This window comes from Felis catus, chromosome B3, assembly GCF_018350175.1.
Source record: "Felis catus isolate Fca126 chromosome B3, F.catus_Fca126_mat1.0, whole genome shotgun sequence".
Lineage (NCBI taxonomy): Eukaryota > Metazoa > Chordata > Mammalia > Carnivora > Felidae > Felis > Felis catus.
This window is the reverse complement of record NC_058373.1, coordinates 79,757,163-79,783,414: the sequence shown is the minus strand read 5'-3', so window position 1 is coordinate 79,783,414 and position 26,252 is coordinate 79,757,163.

Sequence of the window (26,252 nt, the reverse complement as noted above, 5' to 3'; positions counted from 1 at the left end):
GGCTCCCCAAAGTATATTTTTTGAAGGCAATTTTTAGTGTTATACTAGTCATAATTATACTTTAATCAGAAGGTTCACTAGAGGGGAAAGAAAAATTATTTTTTTTTTAGCTCCAGAAACTATTGATCTAGTCTTAAAAGCTAAACAAACTATTCATTCACTCAACAAGTGTTTACCGAGTAACTTCTATGTGTCAGGTGTTGTTCTAGGTGCTAGAAATGCATCAGTGAACAAAAAGGCAAAAATCTCTGTTGTATTCATGAACTTTCTAGAGGAGGTAGAAGTAATAATAAACATAAGAAATCAGTACATCACGTGGTATAAGTAAGACGGTAAGTACAAAATAATGAATACTTAGAGGGGGTGTTGTGGTGGTTAGAATAAGCCTCATTAAGAAGGTAATAATTATTCAGACTTCAAGGAGTGAGGGATTATAATTCCAAGTGTCTGGAGGAGAAGCATTTTAAGTAGAAGGAAAAGCAACTGTAAGGGCCCTATGGCAAGGGCACAGTTTCATGTCTGATAAATGCTAAGAGACAGTATGGCTGGTGTGAAGTGAATGACAGAGAAAAGAGAATGAGAGGAGATCCAAGATTTCAAGAGACCATTCATTTAAGGCTTTATGGGCAACTGTAAAGTTATTGGCTTTTACCCTGCATGAAATAGGAAGGCATTGGAGGTTTTTGAGCAGAAGAAGGATTTTATATGACCTAAATTTTATTAACTTTATTCTTTCTGCTATGCCTCACAAGAAATGAGTCAGTTAAGACATTAAAGTAATAATTCAAGTGAGAAATGGTAGTGAGTTTATGAGAATTTATCAGTGGAGATGGAAAAAGTGGTTGGATTCTGATTATATTCTGAGCCTTCCTTATATTTTGAACAATAGACCCTCTTTGTAGATTGGATACAACATGTGAGAAGAAGGGAGAAGTCAGGAAAGACTAAGGTTTGGGGCACAAGTAACTAAAAGAATGGAATTGCCACCATCAGAGATGGAAGTGGCTAAAAGCAGGACACGTTTTGGTGGTAGGATGACTTCAGCTTTGGACGCGATAAGTTTGAAATGTCTATTATACACCCAAGCATACTGAATTGGCAATTAAATATGTGAGTCTGAAGTACAGGAGAGAGGTCTAGGCTGATGTTATAGATTTAGGGGTCATTGGCATAGTATATAAGGCTCAAAAACTGAGTAAAATGCCAAAGGAATATGTATATATAAAGGAAAAGAGATCCAAAGATGCTCTTGGATGCTCAGATATTAAGAATGTTGGGTAAGAATCACTAGCAAAGACCAGAAGGAACAACTAGCTCAGTGAAAGGAAATGGAGAAGAGTGTAGTGTCTTGGAAGGCAAGTGTATCAAGTAGACAAGAGGAGCCAATATGTCAAATGCTGTTGATAAGTCAAGAAACATCAGGACTGAGAATGAATCATTAGATTTTGCAATCTGGAGATTATTGATAATCATGACAAGAACATTTGGAGTAGAGCGGTGATTAGAGTGTATAGAAGAGGACTTGGAGAAGGGAATATAAAGTCTTTTAAGGAGTTTTGTTGCGAAGCAGAATAAAATCATTTTTGCAGCATCTGGAAAATAAAGTGGACTCAAGAGAAGAGTTCTTTTGAGATGTGAAAAGTAATAGTAACCTTATGTATGTTGATGGGAATGGTTCAGTTGAGAGTGAAAATAGGAAAATGGGGAAAAAAAAGAAAATAGGAAAATGGGGGAGGAAGATTTGCTGAAGTAAGGCCTTGGACAGTCAAGAGAGGGTAGGATCTAGGGTATGAAGTTACAGATAGGCTTTAGATAAGAGCATGGATAATATACCTATGATAACAGTTAGATATCAGAAATGGTGGGAGAAGAGATGGGAAAATCTTTGGAAATTCCTAGCAAAATAGGAAGAAGAAACAAAAGCACCAAAAAATGAGCAAACAGAACTCAACATTATTGAGGTATAGAGGAGATACTTCAATACTTTGAATTTCTGTAGGCTATTTTGGGAAAGACACCTTTGGAATTGATTAATGTGGTATTGCATCTGCACCATGAATATTTATGACCCAGGTCTCATGAATTCCGTTTTCATGATTATTCTAATTTTTCCATATTACATGTCCTCTATTCCACTCAGGCTAGTTTCCTAACTAGACCAGTGTGGGTTGAATTGTGTCCCACAGGAAGATTTGTTGAAGTTGAAACCATTGGTACCTGTGAATATGACCTTGCTTGGAAATAGGGTCTTTGTGGATGTATAGATAAGGTCATACTGGGTTAGGGCCTGAAATACAATGACTGGTACCCTTGTAAGGAGAAAGATACTTGGGCATACATAGACACACAGAGGGAAGACAGCCATGTGAAGACAGAGGTAGAAATTGTAGTGATGTAGCTGTCAATCAAGGCACACCAAGAATTGCCAATCAGCACAAGCTAGGAAGAGGCAAGGAATGATTCTTCCCTAAAGTCTTTAGAGGGAACATATCCCTGACGACATCTTGCTTTCAGACTCCTAGTCTCCAGAACTGTGGGAGAATAAATATCTATTATTTTAAGCCACCCAGTTTGTGGTAATTTGGTACAGCAGCTTAGGAAACTATATCAGCCATGATCATTTCAGCCTGCATAATTTTGCTGTGCTATTTTCCTCACATGAAATGCCTTCTCCTTTCCTCAATTCTTCATGTGTATTTACACACATTAATTAAAATTATATATTGTAAGTATTTATAGATCATTTATAAATTATCTGTGACCAAAATTGAGATCCATAATGAAGCAGAGAAGGAAACGCAAGCTACGGCAAGTTGAAAATAAAAGAATCTACAGTATCAAAATAATTAAAGGAGTTCACCCCAAGCAAATTGAATGTATGGCCTCAGAAAAATCCAACAAAATTTTAGAAACTCCCTTAGGAATAAACCAATTATAGATGGCAGTCATTATCCTCATTTCCAGGCTATGGTCCTTCCTAAGGAAATCTCCATTTATGGCTCCTGCATGGCCATAGAAAATCATAATTACTCCAATAAACCTGATCCACTAGCAGGAGATGATCGAACCAAAATGACTGAATCTGATTCTTTCATTTGAGAACTGTAAAACGAGCAGTAAATGACTAAGTCAGTTGTGGAAGAAGAGCTTCAGTGTCTGTAAAGACAGATAAAAGTCAGTCCATGCCAAGTCAAAGCCATGTGCCATTTTGTGGAAGCAGAAAGACCATGGGCAAAGAAAGAAAGTTGGTCTGTAGAAGACAGTAGGAGAACAAATCAGATAAACTGCAAGAAGCAGAGATCCAATAGCAGGAACATCCCTTAAATCCAGGTGAATAGCCCTGCCTTACCTTTTAGGCCCCACTGCATGAATCCTTGTGTTATTGGTTCCCATCCTGAATTCTTGTGAGATTGTCCACTAACCCTTAAACCAAACTTCTCTGTTGATCTCCCTTCAAATCAAACACCTATATGTTCTTGCAGAGAATAGTCTGCCATGCTGTATTTTACAACGGAGGTGTTATTGGAAGTACACATGGAACTGAATTAGGACTATAGTGAGGTAAAGATGTATTCCCAGCCTTGAGTAATAATGGTATCCCTTCCTCTCTCTTAAAATTTTTAGGAAACATTATATTTTTATGTTCATTATTTCTTTTAGCCACCATTTCATACAATTGTTGGTCAGTGTTACTAGGTTGCTATGCTACTGGGTTGCCATAATCTTATATATGGTTCCTTTCCTAATAACAAGGATATTGTGAATTTCAATTAGTAGTATGCTGGCTGCTTTCTAATTTCTACCATCCTTTATGGATTGCATTTGATAGTCCTGGACCACTAGTAAGGTGACTTAAACGACTGTAAAATTTGCATTTTAAAATCTAGCATTATTTGTTTCCTTCGTTTATTTGGGATAGATTCAATTCTCTCTCGTGCACCACTTTAGTTAGGCGTTATATGTCAAAATTGTTCCTCAGAACAGAAACTAAGTGGTGGAAAAAGGGGACACTGTGGGATAAGAACTGCATGATTTGAAGGTAGGACCTTGGACCTTGGAGGAAGGTAGAAGTCAGTAAATCCTATTCTCAAAAACCAACTATAAAACTGTACAAAACTGTCAAAGCAAATCTCCCACGCATTTCAGGGCTCTAGAAATCAACCTAAAGCAAACAACAAAGAGATAACTATTATTTTATGAAAAGCTGCTAGGATTTCAGCTAAAAACAGTGGGAAGCAGTGGCCTTCTTGCCTGGGGCTACTTCCGTGTCTTCTCTACACCAGCTCAATTGGCACAGTATTTAGACCAGAATAGGGTTGTTTGTGAAAACCAGCATCTTTGCTGCCAAAGGGAGAAGAATTGGTTTGGAGCTGAGAGCAAAAGCCCATGCCTGGCAGGTGTTTTCAGTACAAGCAGAAAACTTGGTAAGAAATAAATGAGGCAAATCTGCAGCTTTGCTAGCCTGAGGTTGTAGTCCTCGTTGATGACTGGCAGGCTTAGAAAGCAGCCAGAAACTTAACAAAGAGATCATAGAAGTGAGAGAGCTGTAGTGGGGCTGGATATGTTCTCCACACAGCCCTGACTGACTGGGGACTGTGTGCACACACACACACAGACCCAAGAGGGCTGAGAGGAAAATAAAATCTGGGACAGATGAAAACGGTCTGAATTTTGAATGTCCTCTTCATATTACACACAGATCCATTTGCAGAAGCTAATTTTATGGGTTCAAGGTGTTTGAGCACAATCTCTGACCAGTTACTGGCTGACCACTAAGCTATGCAGGGGGATCCCTAGGAAGCCAGGCAAACAAAAATAAGAATTTAAAATATCTTAGTAGAGACCTTAGAAGTGGCACACTGCAGAGGAGATAACTTGTGCAGAGTAAGCCCAACCAAGTTAGAAAAGAAAAAAAGAGAAGAAGAAAGGAAGGAAGAGAGAGAGAGAAAGAAGGAGGGAGGGAGGAAGGGAAGGAAGAAGGAGGGAGAGAGAAAGAGGGAAAAAAAGCCAGGGGAAATTCTAGAAATGAAAAGCAAAAAACCAAAATAAAAAAAATATTCACCAAAGGAGTTCAACAGCAGATATCAGATGATAAAAGAAAAAATTGGAGAACATGGAGCTAGATGAACAGAAAAGTCAAATAAACAAAAACGTTTTGAAAGAAGCAAGGGCAAAATGATTCATTATACATAAGGGGGACATATAGTTAATAACTGATTTCTCATCAGAAACAACAGCGCCAGAAAATAATGAAATAGCATAATCAAAGTACACGAAGAGATGGAAAACTATTGTCAACCAAGAATTCTATGTCCAAAAATGTTCTTTTTTTAATTTAATTTTTTTAAATTTACATTCAAATTAGTTAGCATATAGTGCAACAATGATTTCAGGAGTAGATTCCTTACTTCCCCCTACTCATTTAGCCCATCCTCCCTGCCACAACTCCTCCAGTAACCCTCTGTTCTCCATATTTATGAGTCTTTTATGTTTTGTCCCCCTCCTTGTTTTTATACTATTTTTTCCCTTCCCTTATGTTCATCTGTTTTGTTTCTTAAAGTCCTCATATGAGTGAAGTCATATATTTGTCTTTCTCTGACTAATTTCACTTAGCATTATACCCTCCAGTTCCATCCATGTAGTTGCAAATGGCAAGATTTCATTCTTTTTGGTTGCCAAGTAATACTCCATTATATATATATATATATATATATATATATATATATATATATACCGCATTTTCTTTATCCATTCATCCATCAATAGACATTTGGGCTCTTTCCATACTTTGGTTATTGTTGATAGTGCTGCTATAAACGTGGGGGTGCATGTGTCCCTTCGAAACAGCACACCTGTATCCCGTGGATAAATACCTAGTAGTGCAATTTCTGGGTTGTAGGGTAGATCTATTTTTAGTTTTTTGAGGAACCTCCATACTGTTTTCCAGAGTGGCTGTACCAGCTTGCATCCCCACCAACAATGCAAAAGAGATCCTCTTTCTCTGCATCCTGGCCAACATCTGTTGTTGCCTGAGTTGTGAATGTTAGCCATTCTGACAAGTGTAAGGTGGTATTTCATTGTGGTTTTGATTTGTATTTCCCTGATGATGAGTGAAGTTGAGCATTTTTTTCATGTGTCAGTGTCATATCCAAAAATATTCTAAAGTTGATTGTGGTGATGGTTGAACAGCTCTATGACTATACTAAAAATCATTGAAATGTACACTTTAAATGGAAGAATCATATGATATATAAGTTATATCAATAAATCTGTTAAAAGGGGCACCTGGGTGGCTCAGTTCGTTAAGCTTCTAACTTTTGATTTTAGCTTAGGTCATGATCCCAAGGTTCATGAGATCAAGCCCCACTTTGGGCTCTTATGCTGACAGTGAGGAGTCTGCTTGAGATCCTCTCTTTTCCTCTCTCTCTGCACATGTTCTCTCTCTCTCTCTCTAAAAATAAACATTTAAAAAATAAATAAATCTGTCAAAAATAAGCCAAAAATTCCTATATACAGCAAAGTTATTCTTCAAAAGTGAAGACAAAACATATTTCTCAATAAATGAATCCTGGAAGAATTCATTGCTAGCAAATCTTCCTTGAGAGCCAAAGCATAAGAGACTCTTAAAAACTGAGAACAAACTGAGGGTTGATGGGGGGTGGGAGGGAGGGGAGGGTAGGTGATGGGCATTAAAGAGGGCATCTTTTGGGATGAGCACTGGGTGTTGTATGGAAACCAATTTGACAATAAATTTCATATATTAAAAGAAAAGAAAAGAGAAAAGAAAAGAAAAGAAAAGAAAAGAAAAGAAAAGAAAAGAAAAGAAAAGAAAAGAAATACTAAAAGTAGTTCCTCAGGCTGAAAGGAAATGACACCAGATAGTAACAGGGCTCTGTAGGAAGAAATAAATAGCATCAAAAGTGGTTCATATGTGGATAAAACTAGAAGAATATACAAACATTTTTTTCTTCAATTATTTTCTTTAAAAGATATAGTATTATATGCAAACAAGAGCAAATGATGCCAAATGCACTAAATTTAAAAGAGCACAATAGAGGGGCACCTGGGTGGCTCAGTTGGTTGATCATCTGACTTTGGCTCAGGTCATGGTCTTGCTGTCTGTGAGTTCAAGTTCTGTGTCAGGCTCTGTGGTGATGGCTCAGAGCCTGGAGCCTGCTTAAGATTCTGTGTCTCCTCTCTCTTTGCCCCTCCCCACCTTGTACTCTGTCTCTCTCAAAAATAAATAAACATTAAAGAAAATTTAAAAGAAAGAGCACAATGGAGCCCTCATTGACAAAAGCAATGGATGCAGGGTATGCTGTATCCATTGCTCAAAGCTTCCATTGCAGTTTGCCTTAAAAGTGCTCATCAACTGAGAGAAAACAACACTTGGTGTGTGTGTGTATATATATATATATATATATATATATACACACACACACATATATATGTATGTATATATGTATGTATTTGTTATGTATATAATTATGTTTTTAAACAATTGTGGTTATTTATTTAAAAAATTTTTTTTAACACTTATTTATTTTGAGACAGAGAGAGACAGAGCATGAACAGGGGAGGGGCATAGAGAGAGGGAGACATAGAATCTGAAACAGGCTCCGGGCTCTGAGCTGTCAGCACAGAGCCCGACGCGGGGCTTGAACTCACAGACCGTGAGATCATGACCTGAGCTGAAGTCGGACACTTAACCGACCGAGCCACCCAGGCGCCCCAATTGTGTTTTTTGTAAACAAGGAGCAGAGAGAGAGGGAGACACAGAATCCAAAGCAGACTCCAGGCTCTGAGCTGTCAGTACAGAGCCCTATGCAGGGCTTGAACTCAGGAACCATAAGATCATGACCTGAGCCAAAATCAGACGCTTAACCAACTGAGCCACCCAGGCACCCCTGTATATAATTGTTTTATATGTGTGTCACATATAATATTTTACACATATATGTTTTGGAAAGTATTTCAGAGATAGATTTAAAATAAATCATCTTCACTTGTCTAATATGCATCATTAAACAAATTAAACAAATTTAATTTGCTTTAAACAAATGCAATCATAATTGCATTCACATTCATTTTCACCTAGAATTTGGTAGGGATAATGAAAAACTGCAAAGGTGGTTAAGTTTCACCTGTAAGTTCTTGGCGGTGGTGTGGACATTAGTTAATTTTGCTACTGATGGCCCTTCTCACACCTATAGGACTTGAATCACTATGGTGCATACATGGTCAATTGAGTTTGGTGGTTCCCTAGAAATCAAGCCAAATGGGTACTTTTGCCACAGTTATCTATGTTAGTTTCCACTTAAAGACAGAAGCCTGTCTCAACTACTTTCAGCCCATTTTTACACCAGCACACAACAATATTTTTCATCAGTTCTAAAGCTTTCATTTGGTTCCTCACGGAACTTTTGTAGTCCATCAGGCTCTCAGTGGTCTGAATTTAACCATGTTTTTCACTCTTGTTTCCAAAATATTTACAATACTATTCACAGTGGGACATTTTAACCAAGAAAATTTTTGTCAAATATAGAGGTGAAAAACAGACAAGAGAGGCAAAGACGTAAAAATGGTTGAAATAGGAAAAAAAAAAAACTACCCTCACCTCAAAAATGAGGAAGACACAGAAAGGAATATAGAGTTGATGAAAAGATGAAGTAACAAGGTGTCACTTGTATACTTTGTAACCTTTTATGAGAGAAAGTCAAAGGCTCCAACCAAAATAAACAGAACCTTAATGTTGTGAACTGAACACCCCCACCAACAATATCTCTACTACTGCCCTAACTTGTAGTTTAGAAATGCATCTTAAACCAGTTAAAAGATCATATCACTTTAGACTATATCATCCAAACATTTGGTGTTTGGATATGCTTAGTTAGAGAAAATGAGATATAATTAATTGGGCTCTCCTGAATTCCTAATTTACATTAGGATCTGAGGGACATAATTAGTCCTTTCCCTGAAGGACATGGTCAGAGGAGGGTGTATTTACCTTTCCATTGATTGATCCTTCCCACTGTTTTCTATGGAATTACAAGGGATTAAGAAGGAAAAAGAGCCTACTCCTTTCATTAGAACCCTTAAGAGGAAGACTTTTTTCTGGATTATCTTCACCCCTTTGATCTTTTGGCTTTAGGGACTTACTCGCTGCTAAATCAGTAGGAAAATTTTTACCTTGTGGACTCACCTCATCACAAAATCATGGATGAACCTTGCTTTATTTTTACTTTCAAAAATTGACCGTTAACGCCACTATGTTTTAACACCATTCCTAGTAGGAAACTGGATAGCTGTGTTATTGTTTGTTGTCTTTTAATCCAGACCTTACTTTAGGGGCATTTATTTTAAAGATTCTTTGTCCGAAATCTTAGTTCTCATCCTGAAAGCACAAGGGAACTATCCAGTTTACTTATAGAAAAGTAGCCAGCCAACCCATCTTCAGGAATTAGCCTATTTGATTAATTTACCATCAGCCTTTTTCACATAGCAGTGTTCTGAGGGAATGGGACACAGGAGGGGAAAATGTTGATGGGCGAAAGTGGGTCGGAAAGACTAGGAAGATGAGTTACAGCAAAAGTCCTCGAAAGCCCTTATGTCTGGTGATAGCAATATGGAAGATGGTGATGGTGGTGATGGTGGTGGCGGCCGGGGTGCCACAGCATAAAATGAGGTGGGAACCCTAAAAAGCTATAGGAGTCTTCCAAAAGAAGAGTCAGCCAAAGAAAAACTGCCCATATTTTATAGTTTTGCCATGGGATGACCTTATCAATAAAGTTTGATGACAATAATGGTAGTAGGCAGGTGAGTAAACAGTATTTGTAAGCTCAAGTGGGGAGTTACAACACCTCTTAGCCCTCATGAAAGGCTTCTTGTGCTTTTTTCCCTCTATGAAGTCAGTAAAATTGACCTATTCAGGGCTTTTCTAACTTTAACAAGTGTGATTTAGTCACACTGTTCTGAATTCTTATTCCTTTCCATACATCATCCTTCATCTTGGGGAGAAGAAAAGAATGGAACAGTTAAATAGGAAAAGGTTTATCCTTAACTACTCCTTCTATTCTCTTCTTATCATCAAAGAACTATACATCTCCCTGCCAAACCACAGGAACAAAATAAAGCAGATGTGTGCCTCTGAGCCTTTCTGGATATTAAGGGATGGATTGAACAAAGATGATTTTTGTGGCAGTTACTTGCCTTTGTTTCTGAGTGTATGTGTTTGGTTCCATCCAAGTTTTGTTTTTCTTTGTGCTGCTAAAGTGTCCTAACAGTAGTCATTAAAAATGTCAACATGCTAAATAAATACCTAATAGGTAGTTAATATGTATTTTTATTATTAAAAATATGCCCTTTGCTTTGTGTCACATTTTAATTTCCTTTCTTAAGGTGGATATGCAGTGACACACCAAAGGGGAGGCAAGTAGGCGAGGCCTAGAGGCCTGCCCTGCTGAGGAGCACTACTCTATCACCAATGTGATGTAGAACTGCATGGTAGTCAGCAAAAGTAATCAGATTTTCAGTTGGCTTTATTGTTTGTCACCTCTCTGTGGACAGGGTGCGTCCTTCCAACCGACACCTGTGGCGAACCACACCACTGCACTTTGCTCTGCCATTGGCATGTCGGAGAATACATAAGACATGCATGTGGAGCCCCTAGACATTAGACACATCATGTGCACCTGTTTACATGTGAACACATAGGCAAACATGAAAAGATAGTTATATTAATATAGGATCTAGAGCTGTGTGTCTAAATATGAATTCTTTTTTTAAAAATTTCTTTTCGTGCTTATTTATTTTTGAGAGAGAGAGGGACAGTGTGTGAGCAGGGGAGGAGAAGAGAGAAAGGGAGACACAGAATCCCAAGCAGGGACCAGGCTTTGAGCTGTCGGCACAGAGCCCACATGGGGCTTAAACCCATGAACCGTGAGATCATGACCTGAGCCGAAGTCCAGCACTTAACCTACTGACCCACCCAGGCGTCCCTAAATATGAATTCCTTAGTGGTAACCTTCTGGTTCTGCTGCTGAGAAAATACTGTTGGACAAATATATATCTTCTATTTGCAACCATGCACACGTTCGTGGCTTAGTCCATAGTTAGCCATTCTTATTCCTATATATATATATATATGAGAGGGAGAAAGAGAGAGACGAGAGAAAGCAGTTGGATAAACTATCCCCAGCTCCTCATATGTTAAGGTGTACCCTCTTCATCTCCTAGCACCTCATTTTCCTCAGCAGTAAACTGAAGACAACAGTAGTGCCTACCTTCCAGAGTGACTGTAGGATTCTGTGAAATGAGGCACACAAAGTGCTCGCTCCAGCCTAAGTACATGTCCAGTAGTCACTAGCTATTATTATTATGTGGAATATCCTTTTATTTCAGTGAATTGCTTATGTTTCCATATGCTCCATTTGCCTTTTGCCAATTTCCTCACACTTGCATATTCATCAGGCAGAGGAGGAAAAATGTATAAACGTCCTTCGTGCTATTGAACTTAAGCATCTCTGTGCCTGCTGACTCCACCAGATACTTTTATGGTACCGTATGCCACTGCAGCTAATACAAGACATTTTCTGTGGGCCACACATCAGTGTCAACTAATTGAGTCCCCCCAACAACCTCATGAGGATGAGGAAACAGATGAGGAAACTTAAACCTAGGCACAGGCATTTTGGGGGAAAGCATGCTGATGTGAGACAGAAGCAAGAAGGAAACACTGACAGCTTGGCAAAGCTCTGGTGGTTTTGGTCAGTGCTCTGCATCGCCTCCTACAGTCCCGCACAGATACATAACACAGGGACCTGGCCGCTGGGACTGTGGGTGCTCAGACCTCAGTAAGACCCATTAGCGAGGTCAGGTTAAATAGTTTTGAAGACAAGCTGGTTTCATAAAGTGAGCACCTCTGTCTTTTTGCCACCTGTTACAGGTTTCTCCTTCTGGTTGTGAGAAGGACTGGCAGACGCTTCCCTGCTAGACAGGGGCGGGGGAGGAGGGTGGGAAGCCCACCTCACATCTCACCATTCCAGGTGTAAGAAGCACCATTACTGTATATGAAATACGAGACATTACTTCATTGACTGGATTCTCTCCTCTTTGTCTTAAAACAGCTGTCATTTTTTTCTAGTCATCAGTGTGCCTTTTTCTGAGCCTTTCTTTGGTGAGAATTCCTCCAGATTATATTCCTCTCCTTCACTCCCCTAGAGAGAAAAACAAAATAAGAGCAAAACCCTCTTTAGTATTATAAACTAAACTTCAAAAGGAAACCCATCCCCAGAGAGTAGAGTAATACAGTAACATCTTACTTTGGGGATCTATTTGCCTTCTCTAGGCTAGCGCTCTCCTAACATTTCAGTTCAGAGTACGTTGTTCCTTTTTATGTTACCACCTGCATGGCTCTATGCACCTTTAGTGCCAAGAAGCATGAGAAGATTTTATAACAAGAGTAATTGTAATAGGATTTAATCATGTTGTTGGCAGCAAAGGACCAGCAATCTTAATGATAATGTTACAATAGAGAGCCCTGGAAATGGTATAAGTAGGTAAAATACTGTAAATTGAAGGTGCCTTATGCCTGTAATATACACTTTAATAGCCATTCAAAGCCAGGCACCATAAAAATATGTCCAGTGTCTGTGAGGCATTAAACATTAAGCAAACCTCTGACAAAAAGTCCAAAATCCCAAAGGATGTCATTGTGTTAAAACCCTGTCTGTTAGAGAACTGAATTACAGTGCATCAAGAAACTAACAATGAAACAAAGGGGAAAATTACAATTTACAAATACTAGACCTTTGAAAATTTTGAATGAAACTTCATGACACATTACTTCACCTTTCTAGATGGTATGAGTTGACTAGAACTCTGTCTTTAGATGGCAAACTAGATACATGTGTATAATCTTTTGCAAATGCTTTAGGCAATTAAGAGTAGGGTATGAATCTAATATCAGGTTGATCAGGAAGCTGTCATTTGTAGGTTTTCTACATGTTCTTTAAGAGAAAATCGGTGCATTAAATGATGCTGTTGATTCTAACCCTTTCTGAAGAGTATTGCAAATGTTAATTCATCAGTCTCAACAATACCCTTTTAGAATAAGATGAAAAATAATATTAATAACACTTTGTGCTTATATAATGCTTTTTATCTGAAAATCCCTGAAGGCATCATAAACATTAACAACATGAACAAAAGTCCTAATAATACTAGCTGAGTCTCATACAGAAAAGATTCCTAACCTCATTTTGCAGATGCTGAGATTTAGTCACAAATAGGCTAGGAAAATTGCCTCAGACTACAGAAGCAGTCACCAGCTGAGCCAGCAGTAGAAATCAATGCTTTTGATTTTTATGTCCCTATTTCAGACACTGTACTTTTTCCTATAGAAACAAGAGGCATTCCATCTTTACTCTTGGATGTAACATTTTGTGTTCACAAAACTGTCTAAACCAATCTAGAACTCTCCTCCTTGCCTGCATCAGTTATCCCCAGCATCAGGAACTGTTTGAAGGTTCACCTTTAGATGTCTATTTTATGTGTAGACACAAGTATTGTAATGGCTGACTTTTCATGTTCCTAATCATACCTGTCTGTACTAGATCTTGTACACGCTTTAACTTTAACAAGATTGTGAATGATTTCATTCTTTTCTATGATAGCTAGACTTGGAGGCTTTATTGAATTTGAAACATGCAGACCAAAAAAAAAAAAAACCCTCGAATTCATTAGATGATGTCACTAAATAAGATTTTTTTTCCTGCTAACTGTTGGTAAATATTTACCTTAGACTTGGTTTGTGTTAAATCCAACTTGTACTTTGAGTGTCTAATCTTTTTTAAAGCAGATTCAAATCTACTCAAAGCCAACTAACTAGTTTCTTCTCCCATTATAGATCTTGACAACTTTTAATATTTCTCCCTTAGAGCTGCTTTCATGAAATGCTGTGGAGCTTTTCAGCTTTACTTTTGAAGGAAGGTGATGCTTGCTTCCCTTTCATATTTGTCTGAAAGCACCTTTGCCAGCCAGCCAGCATCTGTGCTGCATGTGAACTTTCCTACAGAATCTCCCAAACAAGGTGAAAAAAATCATTAGTAGTCCAGATTTCAATCTTCTGCACAGCTCAGGTAACAATAAATGAGTAATTTGCCGCCCTTCGCTTTGGCAAGCTGATGCCTAATGATTACCCAGGGACAGGATAATGGTACCATAGTGATTACACTGTTTTTCTAACCACTTTCAAGGCCTTTGCTTTCAGACCTGCCCTAATGAAAAGAAAGCCCTGAAATTGGGCCAGGTCTTTATTAAAAATGTTCTGACAGGCTCTGCTTAGGGAAAATGTATTCACTTCTCAGATTTGAACCTTCTTCAGAGGATTTGGAAGGCATGGGCTCCAGAGTAGATGTGATTGCCTGAACACTTTCACAATGAAGAAATGAGGTGTTGGTTAATTCCATGAGCCACTGGAAAGATTTATTTAAAGAAGAGATGATGATAACCCATCTCCAGACAATGAAATGGCTTGGGGAGAACTATATAAGACAAGGAGACAGAAAATCATAAAAATCCGATCTTTGCTTACGTTACTGAGTTACTGTGTGACTTTATAAAAGTTAATATTTCTCAGTTTCTTGGTCATTGTAGGCAGCCAGCACAGCTGTCAGTAATCTATTTTATAGCTACAAGAGATTGGTGGGTGACAATGGTAAAGATATAAGAATACAGATAGACTCACTATTGACAAGGACCACTATCTGTACAGGCAGTTGTGGCTATAACTGGTGCCTTTTAAATTTTTATATGGGAGATTAAGAGTAGGAAAAGAAGAAAAAATTGATGGAATGAGGTTGTCAAGGAGATAAGAAGAGTAGGGATTCAGAGCACAGGTGTACATTGGGTCATCAAAATAATAGAAATGTCCCTTCCTCTGAAGCTTACGGTAGGATGGCAGTGCAGATGGAATCTTTATCTCAGGGACTTTGGTAAGAATGAATGGAGAAAGGTTGATCAGGGCTTTGAGAATAGCAGTGAAATTTGGAACAGCTTCTCCACAAGTTGAAAAAACAAGGTCATGAGATTCATCCCCTTGCACGTAGAGACTATAAAAATATAACACCACAAATCTCATCCAGTCTGTGGTTTTTCTCCTATAGTTCTCAGCAAGATAGAAACAATAGAGTCAGAGTTGGATTCTGCCCCCCACCCCCACCCCAGAAAGGACATGACGGAACAATAAGATGGAAGTAGAAGGATGGTAAGAAGGTGGAAGGTTGGGATTATGATTCTGAACTTAGACTGAAAGTGTAAGCCATACTGAGGGAGAACAGAGTTGCAAATCCTAGGAGTTTATGAATTAAAGGAATTGAGAGGTGAGAAGTGAGATGGTGTGGCTCAAATTAAGGCTCAATATTATGCTCTGCGCTGACATCTGGTAAAATAACAACAGCCTCACATGGCCTAATCACAAGCTCCCTTCACCACTCTGCTCTCAGAGATGGGATCCCCTAGCCACACAACCCTCCTTATCATGGGGACTAGGTACAGTTCCTGCTTATCCCTGAGTAGTAGGTTTCGGTCCCTGCCGTCCCATAGAATTATTCAAACAAGACAATCATCCTATCAGGGGAACCAGAGCACACACCCTGTTGTTATTAAAAAGGTTTCCTCCCACCACCCCTGATTGTTCACTCTGTTCCTAAGTGCAACCTCGTGTGCCTTTGCATGGCTTATGGTGTCCTCTTCTCTTGAGCTGTGAGTATCATGAGCATCATGTGAGCTTTGGGTATCACATATTTGGCCATTCTCATAATTCTAGGGTGGGTAACCCTCTCCCCCCTGCTCAACCAACAGGGTAAATAGGAGATGATCAAAACAGCTGAGTGTGTCATTCAGCTGGGCCTTGAAATTGGCCAGCATGATCTTAGGACTTGGGTAAGAGGGAGGTTGAGTCAAGGGCCAAAGTTTTAATAAATGCTGGGAAGCAGTTTTGAGGCAGGTACAGCCTCAAAGATAAGAGAAGACAGAGAATATCCAGAAGACATGAGCCATGTGCTTGGGGTTTAAGATTATTGCAAAGATGTGGGAGATTTGTAGGAGGTAGGAAAAAAAAGGATGCATGTCTGGAGAGACAGATCTTTGCCAGATGCTATACTAGACACTGGTCATGATACTTCATTTAATTCTTCCCTAAACCAAATAAGATTAGGTATTATTATCCCTTTTTTCAGAGGTGGGATCCAGGGCCCATAAAGGTAGGGAAACCTGGCCAGGTTCTCACAGAGAGTTGAAGGCTAGATGAGAACACCCATTTCTGAAGTCCCACTATTGTACCAGCATGACTCCTTCAATTCCTATCATTAGACATTTTATTTTGAGATTCTCTTATGTTCAGAACTCTATTTTATGCACTGAAGATGCAGGACATCAGTGGATATATAAGAGCTCCTTGCTCTCAAAGAGCCTACAATATAATGGGAAATATCATAGCCATTACTCTAGAAGAAGCAATGAACTTATGCCAAAAGACTTTTTAAAAATTGGTAATGTGAGGTCTGTCCTTACTGCATACTGGATTATAAGTTATTTTCAAACCTAGTATAAACCTTTTGCCAAACATGAGAAGAGGAACCACTTCTACCAGTGAATATAGAAACATCTATATTTAGTCACCCTTTTGTTTTTGGATCTTACACCAGCCCATACAACTTAAAGCTGTTTCTGTTTCTCTTATAAGCAGCCTAGCTACAGGCATTGTATGTGGTTCTTTAAGAGCCTTATGATTTTTTATTACCCCTTTGTGACAGTTTTCTCGGAGTTATGCAAATGGTATGCCAAGTGTAGTAGACTGAAATTTCTTCCATTTTATCTTTGTCCAAATAGAAGTTGCCTCATCTGCATATAACAGTTCCCTTTGCAACTCAGTTGTAGTAGAAAATTGGAAGTCATTTATATTTGCATTTCCTGGGGATACAGACAAGAGCAGATGCCAATAATGGATGTCATAATTTGCTGCCTTCTCTTTGCTGCCTATAAATCTTTGAATATTTTTCCTACAATAGCAAGTAAAGAGATTCAGCAAGCATAATGGGGAGAGAGGAGACGTAAATCTCAGCAGTGGTGGTGGATTCCAGCTATGAATATTTCAGAAACAAGACACTCTATTTAAATGAAACACTAATGGTTTTTAAGATGCTGATAGGCCTGATGTGCTTTTCATTTCATTTAATAACCCAAAACCCCTGACTGTACAACACTAGATCCTGGTTGGTAGATTCTAAAGAAAGTCTTTTCTCCTCTTCTAATTTCAAATGCTGGCCTTATTGTGGCAGTGTCAGTTCTTGATTACCTACAATACTACACCAGAGATACACATGTAGCACAATCCAGAATCCAAACAATTTATATTTGGTTTTGAAATGACACTCAGATGCAAAAAGTCTCTGTCTCATAAACATACACAAATATACACACTCACCCAAACTCACCTCCAAATACCTAGCCTTGCATCTTTCATTCTTTGAATCCTTTTTCATTAGGGTGTGATTCAACTGAATGATGATCAGTATCTAAACATCACTATGGAAGACAACATTTTTAGCCTGAGTCTCAAATGTAGAGATTTCAACATGTTATATTATTGATCAAAGGTCAATTTTGTGTATTTTCTCACTTCTTATATCCTACATGTAATAAATTAGGATAACCTAAAATTATCCAAACTCCCCTTTTCTAATTCACTTTGGCCATTTTTCTACCCGTTTTTCTTCAAACACAAACCTTTATATGCTACATTGTTTCAGAAATTCTGGAGCCCATAGCAAGACTACCTTGCTCACACAGATTTTTTTTTAACATATGCCAAAGTATATAGCCTTTCTATAAGGTGTCTATTACTACTCTAGTGAGGTGTTTAAATATTTTAATTAGTGAAAATATTGTAGACCAACTGCAGTATACCTCATTAACTAACTGTTTTCAATAATACTACTGCCAGAAATAATTGGCAGGCTAATAGCTTAAAGAAAATAATCCAGAAAAAAGAAAAGAAAGAAAAGAAGAGGAATAAAGAGAGAGAGAGAGAGAGAAAGAAAGAAAGAAAGAAAGAAAGAAAGAAAGAAAGAAAAGAAGGAACGAGAAAAGAAAAAAGAAACACCTGGTTTAAATAAAAATTAACACCTAGGACTTTAAGATACAAAACATATGAATATAAGGGAAGGGAAGCAAAAATAATATAAAAACAGGGAGGGGGACAAAACATGAGACTCTTAAACATGGAGAACAAACAGAGGGTTTCTGGAGGGGTTGTGGGAGGGGGGATGGGCTAAATGGATAAGGGGCAGTAAGGAATCTACTCCTGAAATCACTGTTGCACTATATGCTAACTAACCTGGATGTAAATTAAAAAAATAAGTTAAAAACAATAAATAAATTGGTATTGCAAAAAAAAAAGTTAACACCTAGTAGATGAGCTTTCGTTGAATTCAGAAGAACGATAAAATCAGGAATAGTATTTAATTCAGATCACCAATCTCCTCCAAATTTGAACTCCATGAACTTGTTGCCTTGGCTACTCCATTCTAAGTCCAGTTACCTCTTTTTCTTATAAGCCAAATGTCATCTTCATGATAAAGATTTTTCTGATTCCTCAGCAGAGAGTTTCTCATTATTACTATAGTAGAGCTGTTGGTGCCCAGCCCTGATCCTCTTTAGCAGGCAGCATACCCAACTCTCAGCTGCTATGAGTGTTGGCTGCTAACAGCTCACATATAGCTCGCATACAACTATACTTTCTACCTGTGGATTGCCCCCCACCAACAGGAACCTTCTCACTCAGAACGTCTGATATGTTGTTCTCTGTCCTGGAAACTAGCTAATATGGGGAGACTAAAGGCCAGTCTCTCGCTGCAAGGTGGGACAACTCAGTATGCCATTCATGCTCTAGAGATCATCACAGGATCACTGAGGCTAATACATCCCAGTGCATGTATCTATCTAGGTTTTCTGCTGTATCTCTGGCCTACCTTCATCCCCTGCCCCATAATGCTTTCCTCACTAAAGGTTTCTGCTGAGACAACTCCCACGTTAAATCATTTGCACAAGAAATCCCTATCTCTGGTTCTACCTTTAGAAAACCCACCCTAAGATAGTTGGTACTAGGAATGACCCTAAAACTATAAAGTAGTCTGTAAGAATGGGAGACTGGAGTTAAATCATGCAACAGCTGGCAACAAAGACTCCATTACTGTTGATTGGTACAGTATTGTTCATCCCTGACCTGCTATAACGATGCAAATGGCAAGACTTTCACTTCTGGTGATCTTGGATGTCACAGTTTATGTAATGTTCCTGATGCTTAAGAGTTTCAGGGTAGGGGCGCCTGGGTGGCTCAATCAGTTAAGCGTCTGGCTCTTGGTTTTGGCTAAGGTCATGATCTCACGGTTTGTGGGTTCAAGCCCCATATGGGGCTCGTGCTGACAGCGCAGAGCCTGCTTGGGATTCTCTCTTTCTCTCTCTGCCCCTCCCGTGCTCACTCTCTCTGTCTCTTTCTCAAAAATAAATAAATAAACTTAAAAAATTTTAAAGAGTTTCAAGGTAAATGATAACTATAAGGATTGTGGTATTTGGTAGCTGTTGTTAAGTGCCATTAATGCCTTAAAGAGATAAATGACAGGCTCAGATTCAGCAGATTCGGTCTCCATTTAAAAAAAAAATTAATGTTTATTTATTTTTGAGACAGAGAGAGACAGAGCATGAATGGGGGAGGGGCAGAGAGAGAGGGAGACACAGAATCGGAAGCAGGTTCCAGGCTCTGAGCCATCAGCCCAGAGCCCGACGCGGGGCTCCAACTCGCGGACCACGAGATCGTGACCTGAGCTGAAGTCGGACGCTTAACCGACTGAGCCACCCAGGCGCCCCAATTCAGTCTCCATTTTAAAGCAAACCCATGCTTCTATGACTGCAATGAAGGATATCTGTATCCCTTGTTGCCAAAGTGTAGGCAGAACTGACAACCAGGCACAGGACTTAACTGTAAGAATGGCAGAAATTCAAAGAAGCCTGAATTCATAGCCTTTGCCAGTCTAGTCTACCAGTCAGCACCCTCATAGGGATGGGCCCAACCAAATGGGCTACCACTCAGTAGGGTTCATCTGGCTACTCCCATGGCTGACTGACCTGTCAACTGCAAAGATGAGCCCTGAGCTCCCAGTATAGGACTATTCCCCAGACTAATCAATCACTTGGTAGCAAATTGATTAGATGGACCCCTTTTACCCTGGAAAGAGAAACCATTTAATCTGATTGTGATTAACCTGTATCCTGGCTATGAGTTTGCATTTCCTATTCACAGTGCTTCAGCCAGCACCACAGTTCAAGGGGTTTCAGCATGAAATCCCTACAGTGGTGTTGTGAACCAAGACCCACTTTATGGCAAATGAAGTGTATTACTCCTACCACATACTACACCATTCAGAAGCTGCCAGCTTGAGAGTATTGGAATGGCCTCTTGAAGGTACACCTGAGGCTTAAAGATGACACCTGGTGAGAATATGATGATTACCTGGTATTGTGTGCCCAACAGACAGAATATACATATCTGGTAATCAAGGAATTGAAGTGAGGATTGCTATATTCCCATAACTAACAGTAACCCTCTTGGAGAATTTGTGGTTCCCAACGTATTTATTTAGGTTTTGTGTGTCTAGAGATCTCAATGAGGAGGAATACTCATTAGGTTTACCACTGAAATTAAAGATAGAGCTGCTACTGGTCATTTGGGCTCCAGCAGAGGGAAAAAAAGAGAGAGAAATTATCATACTGGACGGGGTAATTGATAACCAAGAGGAATCTAAGACTTGTTGCATAAGTGTTGCATAATAGGGTAGGAAGAAATATTTTTGGCACCTGGATGACCCCATGAGCCTCTCTTGGTATTCCCATGCTCCATTTTAATAGTAAGTGAATAAATAGTAAGATAAATGGGCAAACATAGCAACCATGACCGAGTATAGTCAAGATAACCAGGGATTTTGATCTGTCAGGGATGAAAAACTATCTGGGTACGTTACCAGGCAGTCCACCTGGATCAAAAAAAAAAAATGCTAGCCAAAGCAGAGAGGAACCTAGAATGGGTGGGTAGAAAGGAACATGACGAGTATTAGTGCAGTGGGAACCGTAGTTTGTCTCAATACCACTCCTATTATAAGTTTTTCCAGAAATTCTGATCCACCAGAATCCTGGAGAAGTTGTGTCATGAGGATAATGAACTTAATGTGAGAAGCAAATGGGTCTGAGCAGTGTATAAGGTGGAAGGTAGTAGACACAGATCCTATTTACTGGGCTAGTGCATCCATCCCCCAGCAGCTCTGATGACAGTTTACAGCCCCAGCAATATTCCTGAGAATTGTTCCTGGTCAACAGAAGCTACCCCATTTGGAAATGCACAGGAGCTTATGCCCTCTCCCCAGGACCACCTGAAAACTATGACTTTTTTTTTTTTTTAAGTAGGCTGTATACCCAACGTGGGGATTGAACTCATGACCCTGAGGTCAAGAGTTGTATGCTCTACTGACTGAGCCAGCCAAGCTCCCCTGAAAACTGTGACTTATTGATACAAGATCTGGAACTTGATCTCATGGTGGGACAACTTTATGATGCCATTCATGACCCAGAGCTTCTTGAAGAATCAGACTAAAGCCGAACTTCTGTTGAACTTACATCTTCATAGCTTCTTGCTTCCCTCACTATATTTCAGATTTCGCTTGAACACACTCCTTCACTAAAATTTGCACAAGAATCTTTGTCTCTTAGGCTCTGCCTTTAAGAAACCTGCCCACAGAAACTCTCTTTGCATTCCTATAGCTCCTTTTATCATTTTGTATCAAATATCTCTTATGTCATTTAATACTTAGTATTTGTCTTCATTACTAACAATGAGCTCCAGGAGGAGTTTGTCTCTGGTTCTCTATTGTCTAAAACATTTCCTAACATAGACTACATAAAAGCATATTAAATAAACTGAGCAAACAACTGAACAAGAGAGTAAATAGTCATCACTGTTGTATGGTTTGCCAAATCTGGCCTAGTCAATGCTTTGATTCTTCTAATCTTAATTGAAAAAAAAATTCCAGATACTTGGTATGACTGATCAACAGTTTCAATGCATGTAATTCTCAATCAAATGTAATTTCCAAGTGATATTTAGGTATTTCTCTTTGTTTTTAGTTTGATACCTGGAGGTGGTAAAATTCAATTGATCAAATTATGCCAGTCTCAAGAACTACCATTGCTCTCTATGATGAGAGGAATATACCATATACTGCTGTAGCATAGAGGAATCCCTCAAGAGTAAATAAACTGATTTTTAAAATTTCTTTTGATGGTAAAATCCCTGCAGGCTTTTTCCCAAGGGGAAATCCTATTAGATTTTCTTTTGCTTTATTTAGGAAACAATGGTTCCTATGTCTTCCACAGTAGTTTAGGCATATATATCAAAATGAGTAAACAGCTCTAAACAAAGATTTCTAAGTTGTCTTCATTTTTTGTCTGTGCACATTTATGGATGTTTTATTGGAAAAATCTCAGAGACTTTGGTTAGCAAAGATTGCAGTGTGGAATACTTGCCATTTGCTCCTTGAGATCCGTTCCTCATTTTTCACTCTTCTCTGTGATATAGGAGTCTGACCCCTATGAGCCACATGAATGGTAGAATTTTTTTATCATTAGTGAGGCTAAATATTTCTTCACATACTTATTGGATATATGTATTTCTTGATAATCTGTTCATGATCATATATCACAGGGATGTTTACCTTTTTACTAATGATCTATAAGAGTTATTTTAAATAATTATATTTATTAATATAAATTATAATATATATGACATATATAATGTAGTATATATTATTTTTAATAGTTATTTTGAATAGATGATTTAAATTTAATCACCTGTTTTACATGTAGGTTACAATATTATTTCTAGTTTTCTGTTTATCTTTCACTCTTTTCAAACTGTGCATGAATTAGTTTTTGAGAGAGAGATAGAGAGAGTGAGAGAGAGAGAGAGAGAGAGAGAGAGAGAGAATCTTAAGCAGGTTCCACACTCAGTGTGGAGCCCAATGAGAGGCTTGATCTCACAACCATGAGATCATGACCAGAGCTGAAATCAAGAGTTGGTGCTCAACTGACTGAGCCACCCAGGTGTCCCATGAATCTGTGTTTTGTATTACTTAATGGTTTTTGTGTTTTATATCTGATTTAGAAATGTCTTATCCATGGGAAATTCTGGCTATGAGTCAAATAAATGGAGGATGCCAAATAATCATTGGCTGCTACAAGTAATACCTGTTGTCTTTTGGAGTTACTGAATACAGTCACTAGCTTGGACACTAGGAGACTAAAGAACATCAGATTTCTTTATCTATTGTAGTACAGATCATATTCATGGATTTTCTTTTGAAAATTCTATTTTATTTGGAGTTATCTAGTTTCAGAGCTTCCCAGTTATTTTGTGGTGGCTAAAAGCAAGTGTACCCATGGAATTACTTCATTCCCTGGTTTAAGGATTACTATTAGCTTTTCAGGTCACTTGGTAAATGGGTCAAAGTAACACCCAAACATAGAATATGTTGCCTTAAAAATCTTCAGAGTTGACTAGGTGTTATGCCTTTTTGTTGTGGAAGAGACCAGTTGCAATAACTTATCCTTCATCTTACAAGGCATATCTTTATATGTCCTGCAGTAATGGACTCCTAGAAATTTCACTGAGAGAGAAGATCCCTGAGTTTTTGTCAGATTTATCTCCCACCTTCTGACACACAAATGTCTTACCAGTAAGTCTAGAGTAGTTGTCACTTCTTGCTCACTAATGTCATCGATATAATGGACCAGTGTGTTATCCTGTGGAAGGGTGAGGCAGTAAAGATCCCTGCAAACTAAATTATGACATAGGACTAGAGATTTATATGCTCCTGGGGTAGGACAGTGAAATTACATTGTAGGCCATGCCAGATGAAAGTAAACTGCTTCTGGTGGTCTTTATTGACAGATATGCAGAAAAAAAGCATTTGCTAGATAAATAGCTGCATATCAAGTACCAGAAAATGTATTAATTTGCTCAAACAATTAAAGACTATCTGGTACAACAGTTGCAATTGTAGTAACTGCCTGCTTAAACTTAAAATAATTTACTGTCGGGGTGCCTGGGCGGCTCAGTCGGTTAAGAGTCCGACTTCAGCTCAGGTCATGATCTCACAGTCCGTGAGTTTGAGCCCCGCATCAGGCTCTGTGCTGACAGCTCAGAGCCTAGAGCCTGCTTCAGATTCTGTCTCTCTCTCTCTCTCTGCCCTTCCCCTGCTCATGCTCTCTCTGTCTCAAAAATAAATAAAACATTAAAAAATTTTTTTAAATAATTCACTTTCATTTTCTAAGATCCATATGTCATCTTCACAGACCGAAAATGCAGGTAGAATGAGGATACGGTGGGAATCACCATTCCTGCATGTTTGAAGTCCTTGATATCTGTACTAATCTCTGCAAACCTTTAGGAATGTAGTATTGCTTTTAGTTCACTGTTTAGGTTGAAACAGTTCTAGTGGCTTCCACTTGACTCTACTTCCCACAATAATAGCCTTCATTCCATACCTCAAGGAACCAATGTAGGAAGTCTGCTGGCTGCTGAGCATACTTATTCCAGTTATGCATTACAGAACTGAATAAATAACCACAGGATGGATTTGCAGACCCACTGGCCCCACTGTGAGCTAGAACTCTGTTGATCACCTGGCCTCAATAAGCTCCTACTCTATCTGGTAGACCACAGCAATTCTTTGGTCTCCTGGAATCAGTGTCAGTTCAGAAACAGTGGTAGTCTGGACAGATCTGATTATTTCCTTTTCCCAAAGTCAGTTACCCTGGTTAAAAAAAAAGTCATAATTCCCTTTGGTGAAGGCTGGAGTAAAGATTAACAGTATTTCTGTCAGCATACAGAGGTTCTCTCCTCATGAAGTCCTTCCTCAAGAGGGCCTTCCTTGCATTAAAAGGCTCAGGATGTGTAAATTGGCTCAAGTCTGGGAATTGAATGAGGGGCGGTGACTCTGTTTTTGTGATTCAAGTTAGACTTTTAGTCACTTAACCTAGAATTTTTTCTGTTTATAAAGATCAAATAAGAATTTAGTAAACTTTCTGTCTATTCATTTCTGGGAATACCATGATCACCTAGCCAATACCATAGATCTGCTTGAGTCAGACTATTCTGAATGCTGCTTTTCCTCTGCTATCCATTACAATAATCACACTCACCTTTCTTTTGTCAGTTGTGCGCCACCACTTTGCCCCTGCCACTCTGAGATCCAATTACTCCCACTGCATTTAGGTTTCCCAATTCAGTGACTCCAGATCCTAAAGTAAGGTCTGGCCTATAGAGATGAGCAATCATAGAGCTCTTCAAGGATGATGGGGCTCCCCTCACAAATGTATTCCTCATAGTTGTGGTAAAAGGTATATCTTCTGGACTCTCCTAGGGTGATGAGTAGGTCTTAAGTGTCAGATCCACTCTAACATTCCAGTGTCTCTAAACCTCTGAATCCCTTCCTCTATATCAAACCAAAGTGGGTCCAGCATTTTCAACTCATTCACAGTGGGCCACCTTTTGGTCCATATTTCAGCCAACCAACCAAAGTAGTTTTTTGGGAGAATATTGTACCTCTTTAGGGATCATACTTTATACCTTAGTCTTAGGGGCCTACTGGGACTTGAGTCTAGTTATTGATCTAGAAGCAAAGAGAGGTTGTAAGGGTCCTAAAAAGAATCAGCATTGTCTTCCTTGTCAACTGCATCAGGGAAGGCCATTATAGTTTCATCAGTCAATATAGGGTCAATCTCTTCAAATGGGGACAGAAAGGCCGCTTCTACTGGAGATGAAGAAGCTGTTTCCACTGGGGTTGGATAGGCCTCTTCCATTGGGGGTGGAGAGACTACTTCCACTGACAAAGATGATTCATCAGAATTTAGGGTGCCAGTGTCTCAGCTTCATCAAGGTCTTCTCACACATCTCCATTCTACTCTTTAGGATCCCATTCCTGCCCAGTCAATGCCTTTCCTTTAATAGTAGACACCCTACAAGGCTGGGAGTTCAACTTGCATTGTAATTCAGTCAGTTGTAGGTTAAGATTCTGCATTTGAGGGACATCTGGGTGACTTTACTGAGAGCTCAGAGCCTGGAGCCTGTTTTGGATTCTGTGTCT